At 39.9% G+C, this 19,755-nt stretch overlaps 1 protein-coding gene across 5 annotated transcripts in view; it reads right to left on the bottom strand.

Moving 5' to 3' along the window:
- The window catches only part of LOC119649714 (sodium-independent sulfate anion transporter), a 78,420-nt gene that overhangs the window by 21,749 nt on the left and 36,916 nt on the right, over positions 1 to 19,755 (bottom strand). The window contains exon 2 of one of the 5 annotated variants that reach the window (XM_038051992.1): positions 17,500 to 17,611. The exons of the other annotated variants lie outside the window; for them this stretch is intronic. The gene's annotated coding sequence lies outside the window, so the exon portion shown is untranslated. The remainder of the gene's footprint in view (positions 1 to 17,499; positions 17,612 to 19,755) is intronic. 5 annotated transcript variants of the gene reach the window in all.

Here is a 19,755-nt window from a genome sequence, read left to right on the forward strand (position 1 = left end):
CGCGTTCATCCGAGAATTGAAGTCATGTTCTGAAAGTTCCTGCATTATCGTCATCTTATAGGAATAAAAATGAAGATCATCACGAAGAATTCTTCTCACAGAACGATCGGATAGTCCAAGGGCAGATGCGTGTTTGCGCGCAGAACGCCGTGGCGATCGCAACATTGACGCTCTCACTGCTTCAATGTTCTCAAGTGACCTAACGGGCCGAGGGACTCCAGTTCTTCCTTTTGTCGCACTTGCAGTTTGTCTGAATGTAGTGACCCATGTAACAATTGATTTGCGGTCTCGGACGGGAGCCAACGGGGCTAAATTAAACCAATTCCGAAATGCACGCTGTGTTGCAATAACCGAACATCCGCTTGAAAAGTAAACCTCAACGGCAAAGGCACGCTTCTCACTATTCCAACGCATGATGGCGACTGAACCGTGCCGGGACAAAACTTTACAGTATCCCCTCTTGAACGAGACAAGTAGCGCTCCGCTATGACATCAACTAACTGAGTGGCGCGCACTTTAAAAAAGGAAGTTATGCTGCCGCACTCTGTATTATCCCTTACACCCATGCCAAATTTTGTACTTCTGGGATGGACTCTTATTAACTTTATTTATGCAGATATCGGAACCAGATGTATTTTGAGGCCTAGATTTCGTAGAGACGCACTACTTTGATTCTTTCAGATTTTTCGTTTGGATAGGTTCTGAAAACGAAACCTGTTACCTTTTTGATGGTTATATTTTGAGCCCTCACTCCCCTATGTTTCACCCGATATCAAATATGGTACCAGTTTCGAAAAGTACTAATTGAGCCCTTTCATTTGATACCTCATTTTATGAAAAAAGTTCTCCCTTAAACTTAACTCAAAATGGCGACACTTGCTACAAGTAAAGGGAACAACAGATCACACGTTCTAACCAATTTTCGTGACAAATGGTGTAGCCGTTTCCGAATAATTCGTATATGACAGACAGACAGATGGACCGACAGACACCGACTCGATTCTAAAATGTTGTTTTCACTTTCAATACATAATGCCAAGATGTTTATTGACTCAATACTCTGGTTAAAGAAGCACTGTGCGCTTAGGTTCGTATCCCCCAATAAGCACCCTGGACTGCTCCATTCCTGGTAGGTCCGTCCAGTATAGTTCCCTCAACCGTTCCTTTTCATTTGTTAATGTCATAGCCGTGAACCCGTTTCCGATTCCACAGAAGGGTTCTGACCCGTGTCAAGACGTCGCTGCGTCCTTCTTGGCAAGTGCGTCCGCTGCCTCATTGCCTTCCAACTCAACATTCCAGGCCATGTTGAGTATCCAGACCTTGTTGGACGAGCCGAGCGTATTCAGTCTCTCAAGGCATTCTCATACCAGTTTAGAGTTCACCTGGTTGGAATATGCTAGTGTACCTACCCATTGGCTCAAAGTACATTTTCCTTAGACCAATGACCCCGACACCTGCTCCCTCTGCTGTGAGGGATCCGTCAGTCCACCAAGTAATCAGTTGCTGGTTTAAGCCGTATGTCACAGCGACGCTCTCCCACTTTGCCTTGTTTCTCCAACGTGTTTCAAACTTCTCATCGAAGTGAAACCTCGTTGTCATTGTATCCTTTGGTATCAATAATTCAGAATACCGCCTAGAAAGAATATCAATCTTCGTTCGATTTAGGCAGCTCCCCGCCTCACTGATTCTCCCCATCCTGTATATTGCCCTCCTTACCTGCATCTGTATGTGCAGATGGAGAGGGGCTAATCCAAGAAGGTCCTCCAGGGATGCCGTTTAGCATGTCCTGATTACCTAACTGATACACACGCATGGCAGTCTTTGGAGTTTGTGTAACTCCCTGGATTGTGCACTGAGTTTAGTTCTTTCTGCCCAGATTACCCCATTTTTTTCCTGCTATGGACGTACAAGTCATCAGAGCCCTCGTAGCTTTCTTTTCTTTCAATTTTTGGTCTAGTGTAATTCCCAAATATTTGACCTCTGTTTCTCGTTTCACCCCCATGTGATGCAACCTTATGGCTCTCAGGCGATCAAGCTGTCTGCTAGTGAATGGTGCTATGGTGGTTTTGGCTGGATTAATCCGCAGTCTCACCTTCCTGCACCAGGCACTAGAACCCCTTAGTCCAGTTTAGACTCACATAGGGTATCTTCATATTTGCCCCTACAGATTAAAAGAATGTCGTCTGCGTAACCCTAGACCTGTATTCCAGTATTTGTTAGCAAGTCCAGAAGTTCATCCATTACCATACTCCACATAAGCGGCGATAGTACCCCGCCCGCACTTTGCCCATCCAGAAAGCCAGGGTGTTTCCCACTCCGTTGCGGGTCAGGGCATCTTGTATCTCTGTGTGCGATGTGTTGTCGAATCATCATCATCAACGGCGCAACAACCGGTATCCGGTCTAAGCCTGCCTTAATAAGGAACTCCGGACACCCCGGTTTTGCGACCAAATGACCTACGCCTTCGCTCCATCTTAGCCAGGGTCTGCCTCGTATTCTTTTTCTGCCATAGATATTGCCCTTATAGACTTTCTGGACTAGATCGTCCTCTTCCATACGGATACGGACCCGCCCACCGCAACCTGTTGAGTCGGATTTTATCCACAACCAGACGGACATGGTATCGTTCATAGATTTCGTCTTTATGTAGGCTACGGAATCGTCGTTGTCGAATGCTCCTTCGATATCCAAAAACGCACACAGTGCTATTTCTTTGGTTTCTATGACATCCCGTAGTACATCCATCAGCAGATACAGAGCAGTTTCAGTTGACCGTTCTGCCCGGTAAGCGTGTTGACACGGATTACGCTTTAGAACGTTAGTTCTAATATAGTTGTCTATGAGCTTCCCCACCGTTTTCAGTACAAACGACGTTAGGCAAATTAGTGGTTTGAAAGATATAGAGTGAAAAGGATTCTTTTTATCCGCTTTCGGGATAAAGACTACTTTCGCCCGTCTCCATGTTCTTGGTATATATCTCAGGGCTATGCTGCCCCTTACCACTCTCAGAAGACTCTAAGATGATTCCTAGGCCTCTCTAGATTAGTGCTGGGAAAATGTCATCTACTCCGATTGATTTCAGTGGTTTAAAAGTTCCCATTGCCCACCTTACCTTAGTTTCTGAGCATACATCTTTTGGTAATTTCCAGTTTTCCTTTTGTTCGCGCTGTTAAAAGCTTTAAGAGGTCATCACACGGCTTGGAAAAATCGACTTTTTAAATATTTTTGCATAAATTGATTTTTAAACATATTTAAAATGACCAAATGATTTTCCAATATTGGAAATTGTTGGAAAGGTATAGCTGCTAGAGGAAAAGGTATTTGGAGCGCTTAGTTAAGTAGTGGAGCATTTAAACGCATTTTCTGACAACTTAGCTTTTACAACTTGTCTCCATAATGTTTTGGAAAGGTTTGCAGCAAATTTACAAAATATAAGAATATATAATACAATTATTAACTTTATTTAAGCAGATATCGTAATGTGGGATATTTTGAGGTCTAGATGCCATGGCTGGGTAGTTTTTGAGAACGGGTCCTTAAAGTAATTAGTTCCTCAGGGCACCGGCACTCCCCCCTTTTACACCCAACGTCAAAATTAAGACAAAAAGCACTAACCGAGACTTTTCATTTGACTCTTCGCATGGCTATATTCGGTGAAAAAAAATTCGCACCCATCTTTTACATGTATAAGAACTCCCCTTGGGTTCAGTGTGTAGTACCGTAATTCACCTTTCCAATGAATTTCCTGTTAATGAGAAAAGTGCGCGGGGCAAACAGACACACAAACAGTGAATCGATTTTATCGAGGTTTTGTTAAAGACAAAAATTATAAAATTTGAAAATTTTCAAAAGCATGTAAAAAATTAATTTTTAATATTATCTGAAAATGCCCTTCATGTCTAAAATTTGTTTACATACTACTGAAATATTGATAAATACAGTATGCAAAATTCGTATTCGTACACCCTATATTTTGCGGGTTTTTGGGTTATTTCTGAGAAATGATAGAAAATTCGTTCAATCTTATATAACAATTTTTTACATAAATATGTATGTAGTTGTTATAGAACATTAATCTTAAATTTTATTTACATCCGTTTGTTCAAGAGAACAATTTCCAAATTCAATCGAAGCAAAATTCGTATTCGTACACCCCGACTAGCGGCTTGAACTCAATCCCTGTACGATATTAATCATTTTGCACTGTAAAATTCTACCGGTAAATTCTTGAAAAAGTGTGGTTGACAGTTCGAGCTAAAGTGTTTTGGGAATTACAAATAAAGAGTTAATTCTTTAACAAATTTTCCAAATGAGTCGAAAAGGTAGTGAATTTTCGAACAGTGATCGTAAGACAGTGATACAGCTATACAAGGATGGTAAATCCTTGAGACAAATTGCAAAAATTATGCATAGGAGTCACTCGACAATTCAATCTGTAGTAAAGATTTACAATTCGTCTGGTAGAATCGAGAAGAAAAAAAGAAATGGAAACAGATTAATTTTGTTTGTTCGGCGTGTTGTTCGACAGGATAACACGATAAGTGCAGTGAAATTAGCAGGACTTTTGCAAAACCAGTTCCAAATTAAAATTACACCCCAAAGTGTTCGGAATTATTTGCATAGATTCGGTATACAGAGCCGGACTCCCGCTTCTAAGCCATTTATCAATAATGTCAATAGAAGAAAACGGTTAAACTTTGCAAAAAGATATCTAAACAAGGATTTTCGTTATTGGAAACGAGTAATTTTTTCAGACGAGTGCAAAATTAATCTAAAGTTGTCGGACGGACGGGTTCGTATATGGCGAGAAAAAAATACGAGGCAATATCCAAAAAACATGCTTCCTACATTTAAGCATGGAGGTGGTTCGTTGATGATTTGGGGATGTTTTGCAGCTTCTGGTGTTGGAAACTTGCATTTTATTGATAGAATAATGAACGCGAAGCAATATGTGCAAATTCTTAAAACTAATTTACATCAGAGTGCACAAAATTTAGGAATTCGTAGGAAGTATATATTTCAACAGGACAATGATCCGAAGCATACGGCACTTCACACGCGGCTTTGGCTACTCTACAATTGTCGAAAGTGTTTAAACACCACAGAGTCCTGACGTTAACCCAATAGAAAATTTATGGTCTATTTTCAAGAAGAATTTAAAAAATTACAGTATTAGCAATAAAGAAGACCTGAAAACTGCCTTGCAGACCGAATGGCAAAATATTTCACCGAACTTAACCCAAAAATTAGTTCAATCAATGCCAAATAGGCTTAGAGCAATAATAAAACAAAAAGGATTTCCCACGAAGTACTAACACTATATTTCTAGCACATTTTTAAGGTTTTGTGTAAACACAAAACCTTATTAAAATCGGTTTACCGTCTGTCTGCCTGTCTGTCCGTCTGTCTGTCTGTCTGTCTGTCTGTCCGTCACACGCATTTTTCTCGGAGACGGTTATAGCGATTGACACCAATTTTGGTAGAAAGGTGGGAACTGTGAACGCTCACGCATACAGTGAATTACATCCTTTTACGTCGAATTTAAGGGGGGGTCCCCATACATGCAAAAGGGGGGTGCAAAATTTTTTTTCATCAAATATAGTCATGTGGGGTATTAAATTAAAGGTCTCGATTAGTACTTTTCAAAGCCGATCTTAGTTTTGACATTCGTTGGAAGGGTGGGGAGCGCGGGGGGTTGAAAGTGATCACTTCTTTAAGGGGGCCATTCTCAGAAACTGCCAAACCGAAAAATCTGAAAAAAATCAGGAGGCTGCCACTATATGGTGCCTGGGCTCCGAAATACCTTCCATGCCGATATCTGTTTAAATAAAGTTAATAATAGTATATTACTACAATTTTTTGTAATTGGTTGGAAACCCCCCTTAAGTTCATCCTAGTACCATTAAATTTTGAAGTGATATAGGCTATAATATAGAGCATGATCTTACCAAGTTTGGTAGAAATCGCACTATTACTAACAAAGTTATAATACCTCAAATTTGTTGCTTCTTTGAAAATTGAAGACTATGAATGTCAATATCACCCAAAAGTGGATACTCTTACATAATATATGGAAATATTACGTGCTACAAAGAAATACACAAAACCTTTCGTACTTGAAGCGTCCAGCTTCCGGTTTCCCGACTTGTTTAAAGTCTGTAGGTGTACGAATACGAATTTTGTTTTGAGTTTTATATGAATTACTGTTTTTATTATTAAGCTTAAAATATATTTTATACTTGTTATTATGTACATGAATTAACCTCTTCATTTGCTATAATAATATACAATTTATTTATCTCTTAATGTTATATTTGACTTAAAAATAACAAATAATAGGTAAAAAAATGGGTGTACGAATACGAATTTTGCATACTGTATATCATACAATATACAAAGTTTCATCTTTTTTTGATCGTTAAAAAAAAATCTAAAACATGCATAAAGAGTCGCCCGTCACACGGGTTGAAACACAGTTTGACTAAAATATCAAATTTCTATAAACTGGTCAACAATCAAACTTGTCCCGCATTGTAATCAGAGGAAAGATTTACCAGGAATTAAAAGAGCTATGACTATAGCAGATTCACATATGCACGTTCAAGTCCAAAAGAAATTCTCAAACATATTTCAGTCGAAAGATGGCACAAAAGGTGCAATGATTGTATCTTCCAAAAGTCAAAATGCATACAAGGAAGCAACTTTGAATATTTTGAAGGCAATTCTTATCGAACACCAAGTCTCGACGGAACTTTCCATTTTTATATGTACGATTACCATATTGCCATTAGCTACGCGATATACTACACCATGTAGGTCAAGAGCGACCCTGCCTTGCCGGTCATCGTGAAGTAGTGGGTTTCACCGCATCGTATAAGATAAGATGTGATAGATGCGTCTAAAGGAATACTCCTATAACACGATGCAGCCATAAGTTTATGAGAACTTGGAAATTTCCAAGTAACAATGGTCGTGACTTTCCGTGTAATAGCTAACCTTAATAATAATAATCGTTGACGCAACAATCCATATTGGATCAGGGCCTTGAAGTGTATTAGAGCCCTTCATTCAAGATCGTAACGGTACACTACAGTACACTGTAGGAGGTAATGTGGTCAGCATTGCGCTCACCCGAGATTATTACCCTGATTTGACTCAGGTACTCATTCACAGCTGAGTCGACTGGTATCCGACGTCAAATCACGATACAAATTCCACTGTCACCAGTGAGATTTGAACCGCGACCTTCCGTACGCTAACCACTCAGATATCCGGACACTAGCTAACCTTGGCACGTAAAAAATTAATGGATTATCACGGTGTTGTTTGACAATGAGTTATCTTGGGACAAATTCCACGAGTTGTTTGCCCACAAATCTCTTCGTTTTCGACGAGTTGCTCCATGTAAACGTCTCATAATTCTTAATCAATGGAAACTGTGAGCATCTTCCTCTTTCTTAAGTTAAAACTACGTGGGTTTTTTGGTTCATTCGTAGCAGGTCATCCACTCGCCTGATGCCCCGTTGTTTCAAATTTAATTACAGCTATCGTTACGAAATTTCATGAGAATATGTGTTCCCTAAACTGCCGGATATATACTTTCGTGATGGGTGTTAGGGGGGTTCCCATATATGCGAAAGGGGCGAGCAATATTTTTTCTATAGAATATGGTCATGACGTGAAAAGATTCAATAAGTACTTTTTGAACGTGATATTGGGTGAAACACGGGGGAGTGAGCAATCAATATGTGTGCCCCAAAAAGTGAAACAGGTCTCGTTTTCAGAACCTATCTAACTGAAAAAAATCAGTTATGCATATTTACAAAATCTAGGTTTCAAAGTACATACATCAAATTTACCAGGAAACTCCCCTTAAGTTCATTCTAGAAGTTCAAAATTCGATAATATTAGACAAAAAGTTTGAAGGGAATGCAACTATCAATAGCACACGTGTATGACGTCATCATCATATAGAATTATGTAACTCATATGAACGACGGAGTTATTATTTCGAAATATATCGTATATATATCGGTATTCCGACTTGTTTAAATTGTAAAAAGTCGAAAACACACGCACATACAAATATACTTAACACGTTCGAAGTGGTTGACGCTACGTGCCGACGTGCACTAACCTGGCGTTCCCTCTGCGTGTGAAGCGTCGCGAGGATGAACATGGGGAAGTTCGTGAAAGTTCTTAGAACGAGCAGAGTCGCGCTGTAGGGCGCTTTGGGGCGGTAGCGTTATAGCAGGCACTGTCGTAAACCCAGTGATGAACCTGCTAATGGCAGCGTGTAAGTTTTCCATGGCCCGAAGGCGCGTCCAGCCGCGATAAGCCTTCTATGTGCTGGTGGACGGCAGAATTTACCAAACTACAGGGTCTGATGAGTTGCTTCTGGCTTAGTAAGAAACCGTAGAATAACTTTCGTTTTTTTAAGGTTTTTTTCTAAAACTTCCGGTTTCCCGACTTAATTTTTTAAAGCTTGGGACGCTAAGCTCAAAACGAGGGGCCGTGAACTTGGGATCGGGGACCCGTGGGGACTTGGCTATAAAGTTGTCACCCGGAAAATCGGAGCTCAGCAGACTTAGCATATTCACATGACAAGTATGACTGCTCATGGCTTCAGCCTTGCGTTGAAAAAAACCGAAGTAGTCATCTTGACCACAAAGAGAATGCTAGCAAGTTGATTATAGAGTCAAAACCAGCGATTAAATACTTTGATTTAATCCTAGACTAAAAGATAACATTCTTCGAGCAAATGAAAGCAGCAGACATTGCTGCTTCTGGAGTTTCAGCCTTAAGTCGACTAATGGGAAATGTTGGAGGCTTAGTATCTACCAAGGAACGTCTTCTAATGAGAGCAACGCAGTCCGTTCTCCTCTATGGTGCTTAAGTATGCACTGAGGCACTTGACAAGGAGATGCATCGTAGGCGCCTTTCTCAAGTGCAGAGATGGGGAGCTTTGTCAGTGGCGCCTGTTTATCACACTGTCTCAGAACCGGCCCTCCTGACTAAGGAACTTGAAGCTATCCACAGCCGCAAGGACGAAAATTTATGGGAAATGGTTGTCCGTGAAGAACGTCAACGTACACTTACCGAGCAGCAACTCTGTTGACAAAATGAGCCAAAAGGCAGATGGACTGCACGGCTCTTCGACAGACCCATGGCTGAACCTAACATATGGTGAGATTATCCAATTTTTAAGTGGGCGTGGAAGTTTTCAGTCTTACCTGCACAATTGGAAAGGTACGATCCTGATTGCGTGTTCTGCAATAAAGTGGCGGACGACGCTGAACACATTTTTTTTTTCTTGTGAAAGGTGGGACGGCTTTCGTCAACAATTTTATGAAGACACAAAGGAACTCTATCCAAACAAATTTGTCAGAGAGATACTGAGGAGCGCTGGCAGATGGAGTCGTTTCACGCATTATGTTCGAGCTCTTTTTGTTGCGAAGAAGATTGAGCTCGACCGGCGGAGGGGCCGGATGGCGAGGGGTTCGCTGAACTAATAATTCCCTTCTTCCTCTCCCCTCTCGTTGTTGAAAGGAATTCCTTGACTCGTAGGCTCCCGAAGCCGGAAGATTAAAAGGGCCAGCCCGAAGTAATCAAACGGTTCCAGAATATTTCTCTGATGGCAGGGAGGTGTTTAGCCGGTAGTGCCACGGTGTACTGCTGCGGGAGTCCAAATCCATACCAAACACAAGATCATTCTGCTGCGAATTGGGATATTCATCTCTTTTGATCAAATAGCCATTAATTCCTATGGACATTTCACGTTGTGCGGGCAAAATTAGTTGCGCTGTAGCGCTACCGATCTGTACTGAATGCAGCTTCGGAATACCATTGGATGTAAGGTTTAGTTAACACCCAATTAAGCGATACAACTCCCAAGTCACGAGACAGAGCGTCGCAGTTCTAAGAAATTCTTTCTGAGCACAGTTGATGAATCTCATACAAATGGAATAATCGCGAATAACCGCCGAAGACATTTCCCCTATAATTTCTTCAGAGGAGCATTTCGCATCACGCGGTACGAAATACCTTAAAATGAGGTTTCGTTGCCGAAGCCAACGCAGATGAATCTTTACTGACTCGGGCCAGAACCTCTCCTTCATTTATTTGACAGTAGAAAAATTATCTTGCTACAGGGATGGTGTCGATCTTAACTAATTGCCGCAAGTTATACTTTTTAGCGGCGAAATAGTTTGTGGTCGGCATCTCAAAAGGTCGAAAAAAGGTCTCTATGAAATAATATGGAGAGGGTCTAGACGAATCGATAGCGAGCGGGATACGGTAAAACCGCGATACTATGATAAGATATAAGAAGGATACGAAGGTACATGTAAAATAAGCGGCGAACCGCTCACCAAAGAAGGACATATAACGTGTTACATCCTTAATAAGCGAATACGAATTCTTCTTACAATTTACATCCGTTGTTCAATTTTCCAACCAACCTCCACACAGTTCTTGCACTGAATTTACAAAAGAAATAACTGTAAAACGAAGCTGCTTTCTACTCTGGATCCTGTAGGTCGACCGTTTCAAGATGTGTATATGTGTGTAAGCTTCTCTTTCTCTACTTCGACTTGGCCAATCACCAAGAAAACGTGAGCCAAACGCCTTCGTTGGTACGGTTATATCATCCGCGCCGAACATATTTTCACCGGGAACTACCGCGTATGACTTGATACGCTGGACCGTGAATTAAATACTTTTTGACTCAAAACCGGCCGAGAGAATTGCCGAACCAAATCGAGACGAAGTGACCCCGTTACCGAAGGGGCGAAGGTAGTTCCAGTGTCTATTAGTTTTCAGTGAATATTACCTATATATTCTATAGTGGTTTCACAAATTCAATTTAAAAATTATGTTGATGTACGAGTCACATTTAAGTGTCAAAAGCACTGCATAGGACATGTTAAGAAGCAGAGTGATGTCCAAGAAAATTTTTTTTCCAGATTTTAACTTTCATCATCATTATCAACGGCACAACAACCGGTATCCGGTCTAGGTCTGCCTTAATAAGGAATTCCAGACATCCCGGTTTTGCGTCGAGGTTCACCAATTCGATATGCCTCAAAGCTGTCTGGCGTCCTGACCTACGCCATCGCTCCATCTTAGGCAGGGTCTGCCTCGTCTTCTTTTTCTACCAGAGATATTGCCCTTATAGACTTTCCGGGTGGGGTCATCCTCATCCATACGGATTAAGTGACCCGCCCACCGTAATCTATTGAGCCGGATTTTATCCACAACCTGACGGTCATGGTATCACTCATAGATTTCGTCGTTATGTAGGCTATGGAATCGTCCATCCTCATGTAGGGGGCCAAAAATTCTTCGGAGGATTCTTCTCTCGAAGGAAGAGTTCCCAATTCTTCTCGCTAAGAACCCAAGTCTCCGAGCAATACATGAGGACTGGTAAGATCATTGTTTTGTACAGTAAGGGCTTTGACCCATGGTGAGACGTTTCGAGCGGAACAGTTTTTGTAAGCTGAAATAGGCTCTGTTGGCTAACAACAACCGTGCGCGCATTTCATCATCATAGCTGTTATCGATTGTGATGTTGTGGTGGACTTAAAGAGGATCGTACGTCTTGCATTTACCTCAGCATCACGGATCACTTTCTCGAGGGCCAGGTTAAAGAGGACGCATGATAGGGCATCCCCTTGTCGTAGACCGTTCTTGATGTCGAATGGTGTTGAGAGTGATCCTCCTGCTTTTATCTGGCCTCGCACATTGGTCAGTGTCAGCCTAGTCAGTCTTATCAATTTCGTCGGGATACCGAATTCTCTCATGGCCGTGTACAGTTTTACCCTGGCTATGCTATTATAGGCGGCTTTAAAGTCGATGAATAGATGGTGCAACTGTTGTCCATATTTCAACAGTTTTTCCATCGCTTGCCGCGGAGAAAAAATCTGATCTGTTGCTGATTTGTCTGGAGTGAAGCCTCTTTGGTATGGGCCAATGATGTTCTGGGCGTATGGGGCTATCCGGCCTAGCAAGATAGAGGAGAGTATCTTATAGATGGTACTCAGCAACATGATACCTCTATAATTGCTGCACTGTGTAATATCTCCCTTTTTATGTATGAGACAGATAATGCCTTGTTGCCAATCGTCAGGCATTGATTCCGCTGTCCCATGAACATAAGTTGATGAACCACTTGGTGTAATTGGTCGCCTCCATTTTAACTTTAGGCCATATATTCAAACGATCGGCAAGATGAAAGTAGAAAACGTATTCACATGTTTTCTAACCAGCTGCCTTGAACGTTCTCCGTTGTTGAATGAGATAATGTCATCAATAGCAGAATACAACAATAAAGCGAAAAATAAAGAAATATTCCCATTGTATAGGCGATTTATCGAAAATTTCCAAAATATGTTTTCGTCTGTGAAAAACAGATGGCATTCTCTCGCGTGCAAACTCTAACTACTGTTCTTAATTTGCAAATCATTTGTAAATATATTCTTTCATCTGGTTTAATTATCATATATATTCGATCATTTGAACATTTGTCCAAATATTATTTCGTTTAGGGGATATTCCACCTTTGAAATAAAAGATTTTATTTTCAAATTTTGATTTGAAAATTTATTGTTTGTTAAAACAGCCAAATCTAAAGCTATAAGTAAATAGCGGCATATGTAGAAAGAAGAAAAAACAGCAGTTTAGTTTACTTGTACTCTGATGATTGTTCAGGATAATTGTTACCAAGTATTGTTTTTCTGTTATTTCGAAACGTGGCTCAAAAAACATTACAGGTGTAGAAATGCCGATGTGTACATGAAAGTAAAAGTAACAATAACATCGAATCAGCAAGCAAACAACTATTCAGCTTGTTTGCATATCTAAAGTATTTTCTTCTAATGAGTGGTTGGAAACTGACTCCTTAAGTTGGTTTATTATCAAGTAAATTTGGACTTTCAAGGTCTTCTGTTTTGTTAATTAAGTGCAATTCATATCAGGTAAATGAAGACTAATTATGATTGATTAGGTTAGTGGTTAAGATTTCATTCATAATATTGCTGAGCGTACAATAAGAGGGAAATTTTTAAGTAAAAAATCTTAATATTGCCAAGCCTCTACGCCGAAACAGCCACCACTGTCTCAACAGAGACATATATCGACGCCGGATAGCGAATGCTACACGACATTGCAAGTCCCAAAACGAAGACATGGTATCGAAATATGCATTAAGAGAACAAATCCAAAATTAGGATATGAAAGGTTTTGTGTATTTCTCATATGAACATATGTCAGTGGACGTTTGTTCCATTTGCACCTGCATATATTATATCAGAGTATTCACTTTAACGTGATATTGACAGTCAAAGTCTTAGCGTCTGACGATTTGCCTCTGCCCCGGTAAGAAACCGTAAAACCGTCGTCGCTTGACTTTTTTTTTAAAGTTTGGGTGCAAGCCCTAAGCGAGGGGTCCGTGGACCAGAAAAGAGGGAGTAAGTTGCTCCCCATTTGGTCCGGTCCAGCATTAAGTTGATGCGGACTTAGGACCCCATCATTCTCAAAACGAACAAAGTCTTAGAATTTGCGCTGAAGTGAAAACTTTTGCCTATTATAACTTTCCACCAAACATATTACAGCCTATATCACTGCTAAATTTCATGATTCTAAGATGAACTTAAGGTTTTACTGTCAACTAGTAATATACTGTATATTAACTTCATTTAAACAGATATTCAGAGCCTAGACACCGCTTCCTGATTTTTTTTTCGCATTTTTCGGTTGGGTTCCTCCCCCATTTGCATGTCAGAGCTGACGCCAGCATTGAAAAGTACTAATTGATACTTTTCATTTGATACCCCACACGACTATATTTGGTAAAAACAAACATTTTAAATCCCTCTTCTGCGTGTATGGAGACTCAAGTTCCACATAGAACGAAGTAACTCACTACATGAGTGGGCGTTCAAAGTTCCCAACTTCTCATCAAATTTAGTGTTACTCGGTGCAGCCCCTTCTGAGAAAAGTGCGTGTAACAGACAGACAGACACGAAAACTTAAAAATGTAAGCAATCGCAGAGTTTTGTGGGGATTATCTTTGCTAACAAAAAAGAAAAATTGGAAAACTGCGAAACAGATGGCAGGACTCAGTAAGGAACAAACGTTATATCCTGTCCGTTCTCTGAAATTGGAGGAAGCGATCGTTCGACCAAGAAAAGCGAAGACGAAAATTTCGGCAGGCCAACGCTGTCATTGAAATATAGCACCATAGAAAAAAAAAGAAAAATCTAAATTTTTCAGATTAACTAATTAATTAATTAATTAAGTTTGTTCTATGAAGTACACAATTTTTTGGTAATATAGGCCCTAACATGAAAGACGATGTAAACAAACTTGTACTAGGGCAAAATTGCCGGTTCATGTGAATTTCAACATGACATTCAAGAAAATAATAATCATAATCGTTGGCGCGAGTTATCAATAATCTCGGTAGATACCGGATTTTACTTCATACTAGCACTAAGTATCAAGCACTTATCTTGGTGGTAGGTTAGTGAGAGAATCCGTTGAGAACTCACAACATAGTCAGAATGGTGTATTTTTGCATGGTTTGAACCAGACTGTGTGAGAGTCCTCTTTGATTTTCAGAGCTAGTGGCTCATTCACTTCCTTCTCCACGTATTTCCTTGCAATGTTGCTATTATGTGGAACAGCAATACCAATAATAATAGTGGAGCGACTCGTCTTGCCAAGTAACCGTACACCAGGTTTGTGCGGCATGTGGCAATCAATTAGAAATTACCGGTCCCAATACATGCTGTAATCAGAACTATTAAGCACTGCCTGCGGCTCATTTTGGTAAACCGAGCAAGTTCCCGACATTAGCCCATGTTTGTATGCATTACTTTAAATACAGCATTATGCCTGTTCATATATTGCACCAGTGCCATAAAATACAGCCAGAAATGACATGGTCCAACGTCTTCAACGCCGAACCACATATTCTGCACGGATCGTTCTCCATCCGTTCTTTCATTATGCGCTTTTTATAAGCTCGGTTGAACAACTGAAAATAAATAGTAAAGTCAGTTAAAATTATATTATTATTTTTATAATCTACCAGCTATATGTTACTATAATCTCCCAACGACGTAGAAATGGGCACTCCTGCGCCGAAATATATTTATATATGAAATACCCATGATTAAATCCCGAGTTTCGGTTTTGTGTTAACTGTGATAAGAAAACTAAACATTTTGGGTTAAAACAGGATAAAATTTAAGATCTTTACACCATGATCTTAGATACGCCAAATTACTTTCAACGAATGAATCTACGAGAGCTAAAATATTCAAAAACCTTGTCCCATCTCCCCGGCCCTCGATGACATAGAGACATGCAAGTGCATATTAGCCAAGCTGCACTTAGTCTTTAGTCAGCTCGAATAGTTTTTTTGGCCATCTTGCTCCTAAGTATTCATAACATCCAATTTCAAAAAAACCATTGAAGACTACGTTCCACATCTGCTTCCGTTTTGGAGGAGTGTAATATAACTTAAAAGCATCCAAGAACAAACAACTGATCTGACAATTTTAGGTGACATTTCATGGTATTTTAAAATGTAGCCTGACAATTTTTTCTTAAGAGTAGTCTTAGATAACCGAACCCCCAATATTTCAAAATTTGGCTAATGGCCAGATCAGCGGTAGATTTTCTTGCTAAATTGCTTGATTAACTCAAATAGTTTTACGCAAGAGAAATGCAGTGTCGACTGATAATGGTTATTTGGCTAGTGAGAAAAGCGACAATAAACGAATATTGTTGTCGGCAAAAAATGCTCATCGCAATGGTCGTAGATATTTTGCTGATTTACCCATGCAATACCTCAGCGAATAGTCCGGCATGAACAAGGTTCAGCAATGTGAATAACATAATTCTCAAAATTGTGTTCCATTGTTAGTGGTTAAAAATAAAAAGTGCTTACTATACACAGTGAATTGAAGGATTTTAATATCGAAAATTAAAAACCCAAAATAACGTCCATTTGGATAAAAGTAGTAAGTAGGATATATTGTGCCACGAGTTAAAAAAAAACATTTGATACGCGAGGTTGTTGTAGCGAGTTGTTGGTCGTCCTAGCAGCCGTTTAGAATTCCTTAGGCTGTAGTAAAAAAATAAACCGTGTTAGCCAATCTAATATTCCAAGAGCTGTTTTGTGGATATTAACCGAATGTTCTGTTACATTTCTAACGAGATGTTTAATGTGAAGAATTTTGAATTAAAAATACATACATATAATATTAACTCATTTTTACCAAATTGTTTCAATTGTTTTCGTTTTTCACTATCTTTTATTTCATGAGAATAGAATTGCTATTTATAATTTTGTATCACTTATTTCAATCAACAGGTTGTCGTTGATTGTAGTTGTGTTTATAATCACATGAAATTTTGTATTGCCGACAATATGAGGCCGAAAAGATACTACATGAGAGAAGATAAGTTTGGAGAGACAGTAAATGTCTAGGAAGAATATGAATGAGTCATCTGAAACAGTTATTATAGGCGGGTGATAATGGAGGTAATGCTGTTGAAGGAGCAGATAGTAGTAGACAAGATAATATTGGAAAGTAAAATAAGGTGATAAAGATACAAATCATTGTAATGTGGGCTACTGATGTACCTCGTCTTGTATCAATTATCGAAAGTATTTCTCGGGGTTACCGTAAATATAATCGCCAGTGAAGCAGAACTAGCAGAACAAATAGGCTAAAACAATCCTCGTTTCATATTCACTTTCACCAATGCATTAATAAGGCAATTTATCGAACTGAAGCAAAAAGTTTGAGTTTTTGCACGGAAGAAAGGACATTTCACTTCCGAATAAACACATAATTATAACTGGTTTTGCATTTAAAAAATCTTTTATTTGCAAAGTCGGGTAAACTAGAAGTTTATTGTGTAAAAAACTGTATACATAAAACAGATTCTAGACCAAAATGTTGACAAAATCATGGATGCTGTTATTAGAATAAATTCATTCGATAGGTAGACACCACATAAAATATGCCACATAACGTAACAGGTCACAGTACATAGATCGAGATAAGGCCGATCGACTCTAAAACAGTACACCCTCTTAAACCTAGAGGAACTATATTGGAGAAAAATAAAAACAACAACAAAGCGAACAGGATCACGTCACTCTGAAGAATTCTTTGACAAAATACGGGCAAGTTTCATGAAGCACGACATCCTAACCATTGATTTCGGTAGGGAATATACCGAGAACAAGAAACTATATAATGAACAAAGTGAGATATATCACATGAAGTGCCCGCAAAGATACATATGTATGAATGTATATAGATAAATTTTTGGCCCAAGTAGAGGAGCATATAAAGGAGGCAAAATTAGCAAAACATGACAATGGACAAAGCATCAGGTTAACTATAACGAAATACATGATAGAAGAAGGGCATATATTGGAAAAGCTAAACATGCTGAAAGAAGTTAAACATAACAAACCTGACTCCTATGGAAGCTTTTTCCATAAGTAGGTAACACCCAGAGTCCCCACTGAACACATTACAATTACGCCCATTCTTCTCACTTCCAATTAATTGCCAGAAAGTAGTAACTAAAATGCGATAATAAAAATAATTAACATATTTTAGGATAAAGATATAAGATGTAAAAGTTGTAACACTTCGACGAAAATGCACTCAAGAAGATAGCAAGTAGCTACCGAAATGCGCATGTGGAAAAATAAAAGTTGTTCATTTAGGAAGAAGTTTTCATTTTTCATACAATTGAAGAATTGAAAAGGATGCGTTTGAAAGTATATAAACCTCCAAAACTGACGGACCAAATATCTGACTGAAGTTTGAAAGTAAAAATGAAGGTGATGCTGACCTGCACAATGAGAAAGAAAACGCCAGTCATCTTATTTTAAATATTGACCATGGCAGTGCTAATATGTATATCCGTTAGATAAAAGTTCAAAATACAAATTAATGTTTGCAATAACCTGATATAAATTAAACAGTAAAATTATATAACACTTAATTACCAACAAACGTCTTCAGTACATTATCTAATTTTATGTTTATAATTTCAGAGGAATTATACACAACTGAATTAAGGCGGTTGTCAACTTTCGGAGTTTCAAGAAATCGTTTTCTGGTTTTGCATACTTCGAATCTTTCAGAGATACATGTCATATGAAGAATTTCGTGAAATACACTTTTCTCCACAAGTATGTAAAGTGTAAAATATATCCGCCTCGGCCTTTTGCTTTTTCCCAGAAGGATTAATTCTCCAATCGTTGACAAACGAAAAACAAGTCCTCAGACGAAAAACGCAAGCTGCACAGCCGTCATATGGTACATTAAGGTAATGGTAAGTTGCTCCAATCACGTAATTTATCCTTAAATACGATTTCTCAAACGTTGTTGTTTTAAGGTTTTGTTTGTAAAACAAAACCTTATTAAAATCGGTTCAATGTCTCTGTCTTTTTTTTTTTTTGAGGAGGTGGAAATCTTTAATCTTTTGCCTGGGCAAGCCAGAGTGTATGATTTCATCTAGAGCTTCCTCTAGGTTCCCCCTTTCTTCAACGAACCTAGGACACTGGAACAAAACGTGCGCTGGGTCCCCTGGGACCCCGCAGTTTGGACAATTAAGTGAGGTGTCCAATTTAAACCTGGACAGGTATTGACGGTACCCTCCATGGCCGGTGAGAAACTGGGTGAGATTATAATTGATCTCCCCATGGTTTCTCTCCAGCCACTCCCTAATGGAAGGAATCAACCTGTAAGTCTAACGACCCTTTTCTGACTGGTCCCATCGCTGTTGCCATCTGCTTATGGATCTCCCCCTTTCCGCTTTTTTCGCCTGAGATAAGCCAGCTTTAGGCAACAGCACCAGCTTCTGCCGCTTCCTTGGTGCAGGAAAGATACCCTCCGACATGCACGTTTCGAACAGCTCCGCGAACATATCCGGTCTACATTTGACGGCAATTTTGAGGGCCTTATTGGGTATGCCGTCAAGAGCCGGGGCTTTATTGTCGCCTATTCGACTGCAGATTTCCATCAGCTCGTCCCTGGTGACTGGTGGAATTGGCGTCACATTCAGGGGGCGCTGGAAGGTGTCAGTACCCCCCTCTTGCTGGGGAAATAACCCCTGGATTATTTTTAACAAGAGTATAGGGCACGTGATCTGCGGAGACGATCGACCTTTGAATCGTCCTGTCACGAGTTCCTTGAAACATTCCCTCTTACTCCGCTGGATGGCGAGCTTGAGGTTCTTGCGAGCTTCCCTATAGGCATGCTCCTTTTGCCCCTGATCGATCCTACCTATTGCCCTCTGAGCCGTTCGTCTGGCTCTGTGGCAAATCCATCGAAGGCTGGCAAGTTCACTATTCCACCAATAATTGGGTCTTCTAGTGGGGAATGAGCATCTCCTAGGCATCGACGCGTCGCATGCTTTAGAGATACTCTGTGTGGCATGGAGAGCTCTATCCGTGGAGATGCCTGCTTTGCTAGGCAAGTCTAGCTCCATGAATGTCTGCTCATCCATCGCTTTGGCAGACCATCCTGGTGTTCTTCGGGATTTCGGCTTCCGGGGTGCGGGTCTCCTGCCTTGTGACTCCGTCCTTAGTTCAAAGGTGATAGCCTGATGGTCGCTGTACGTGAAGTCCTCGCTAACTTGCCAGGACATGTCACGTGCGAACGCAAGGCTGACAAAAGCCAGATCTACAATTGAACCAGTTCCCCCTTTTCGATA

This window comes from Hermetia illucens, chromosome 2 (genome assembly GCF_905115235.1).
Source record: "Hermetia illucens chromosome 2, iHerIll2.2.curated.20191125, whole genome shotgun sequence".
Classification (NCBI taxonomy): domain Eukaryota; kingdom Metazoa; phylum Arthropoda; class Insecta; order Diptera; family Stratiomyidae; genus Hermetia; species Hermetia illucens.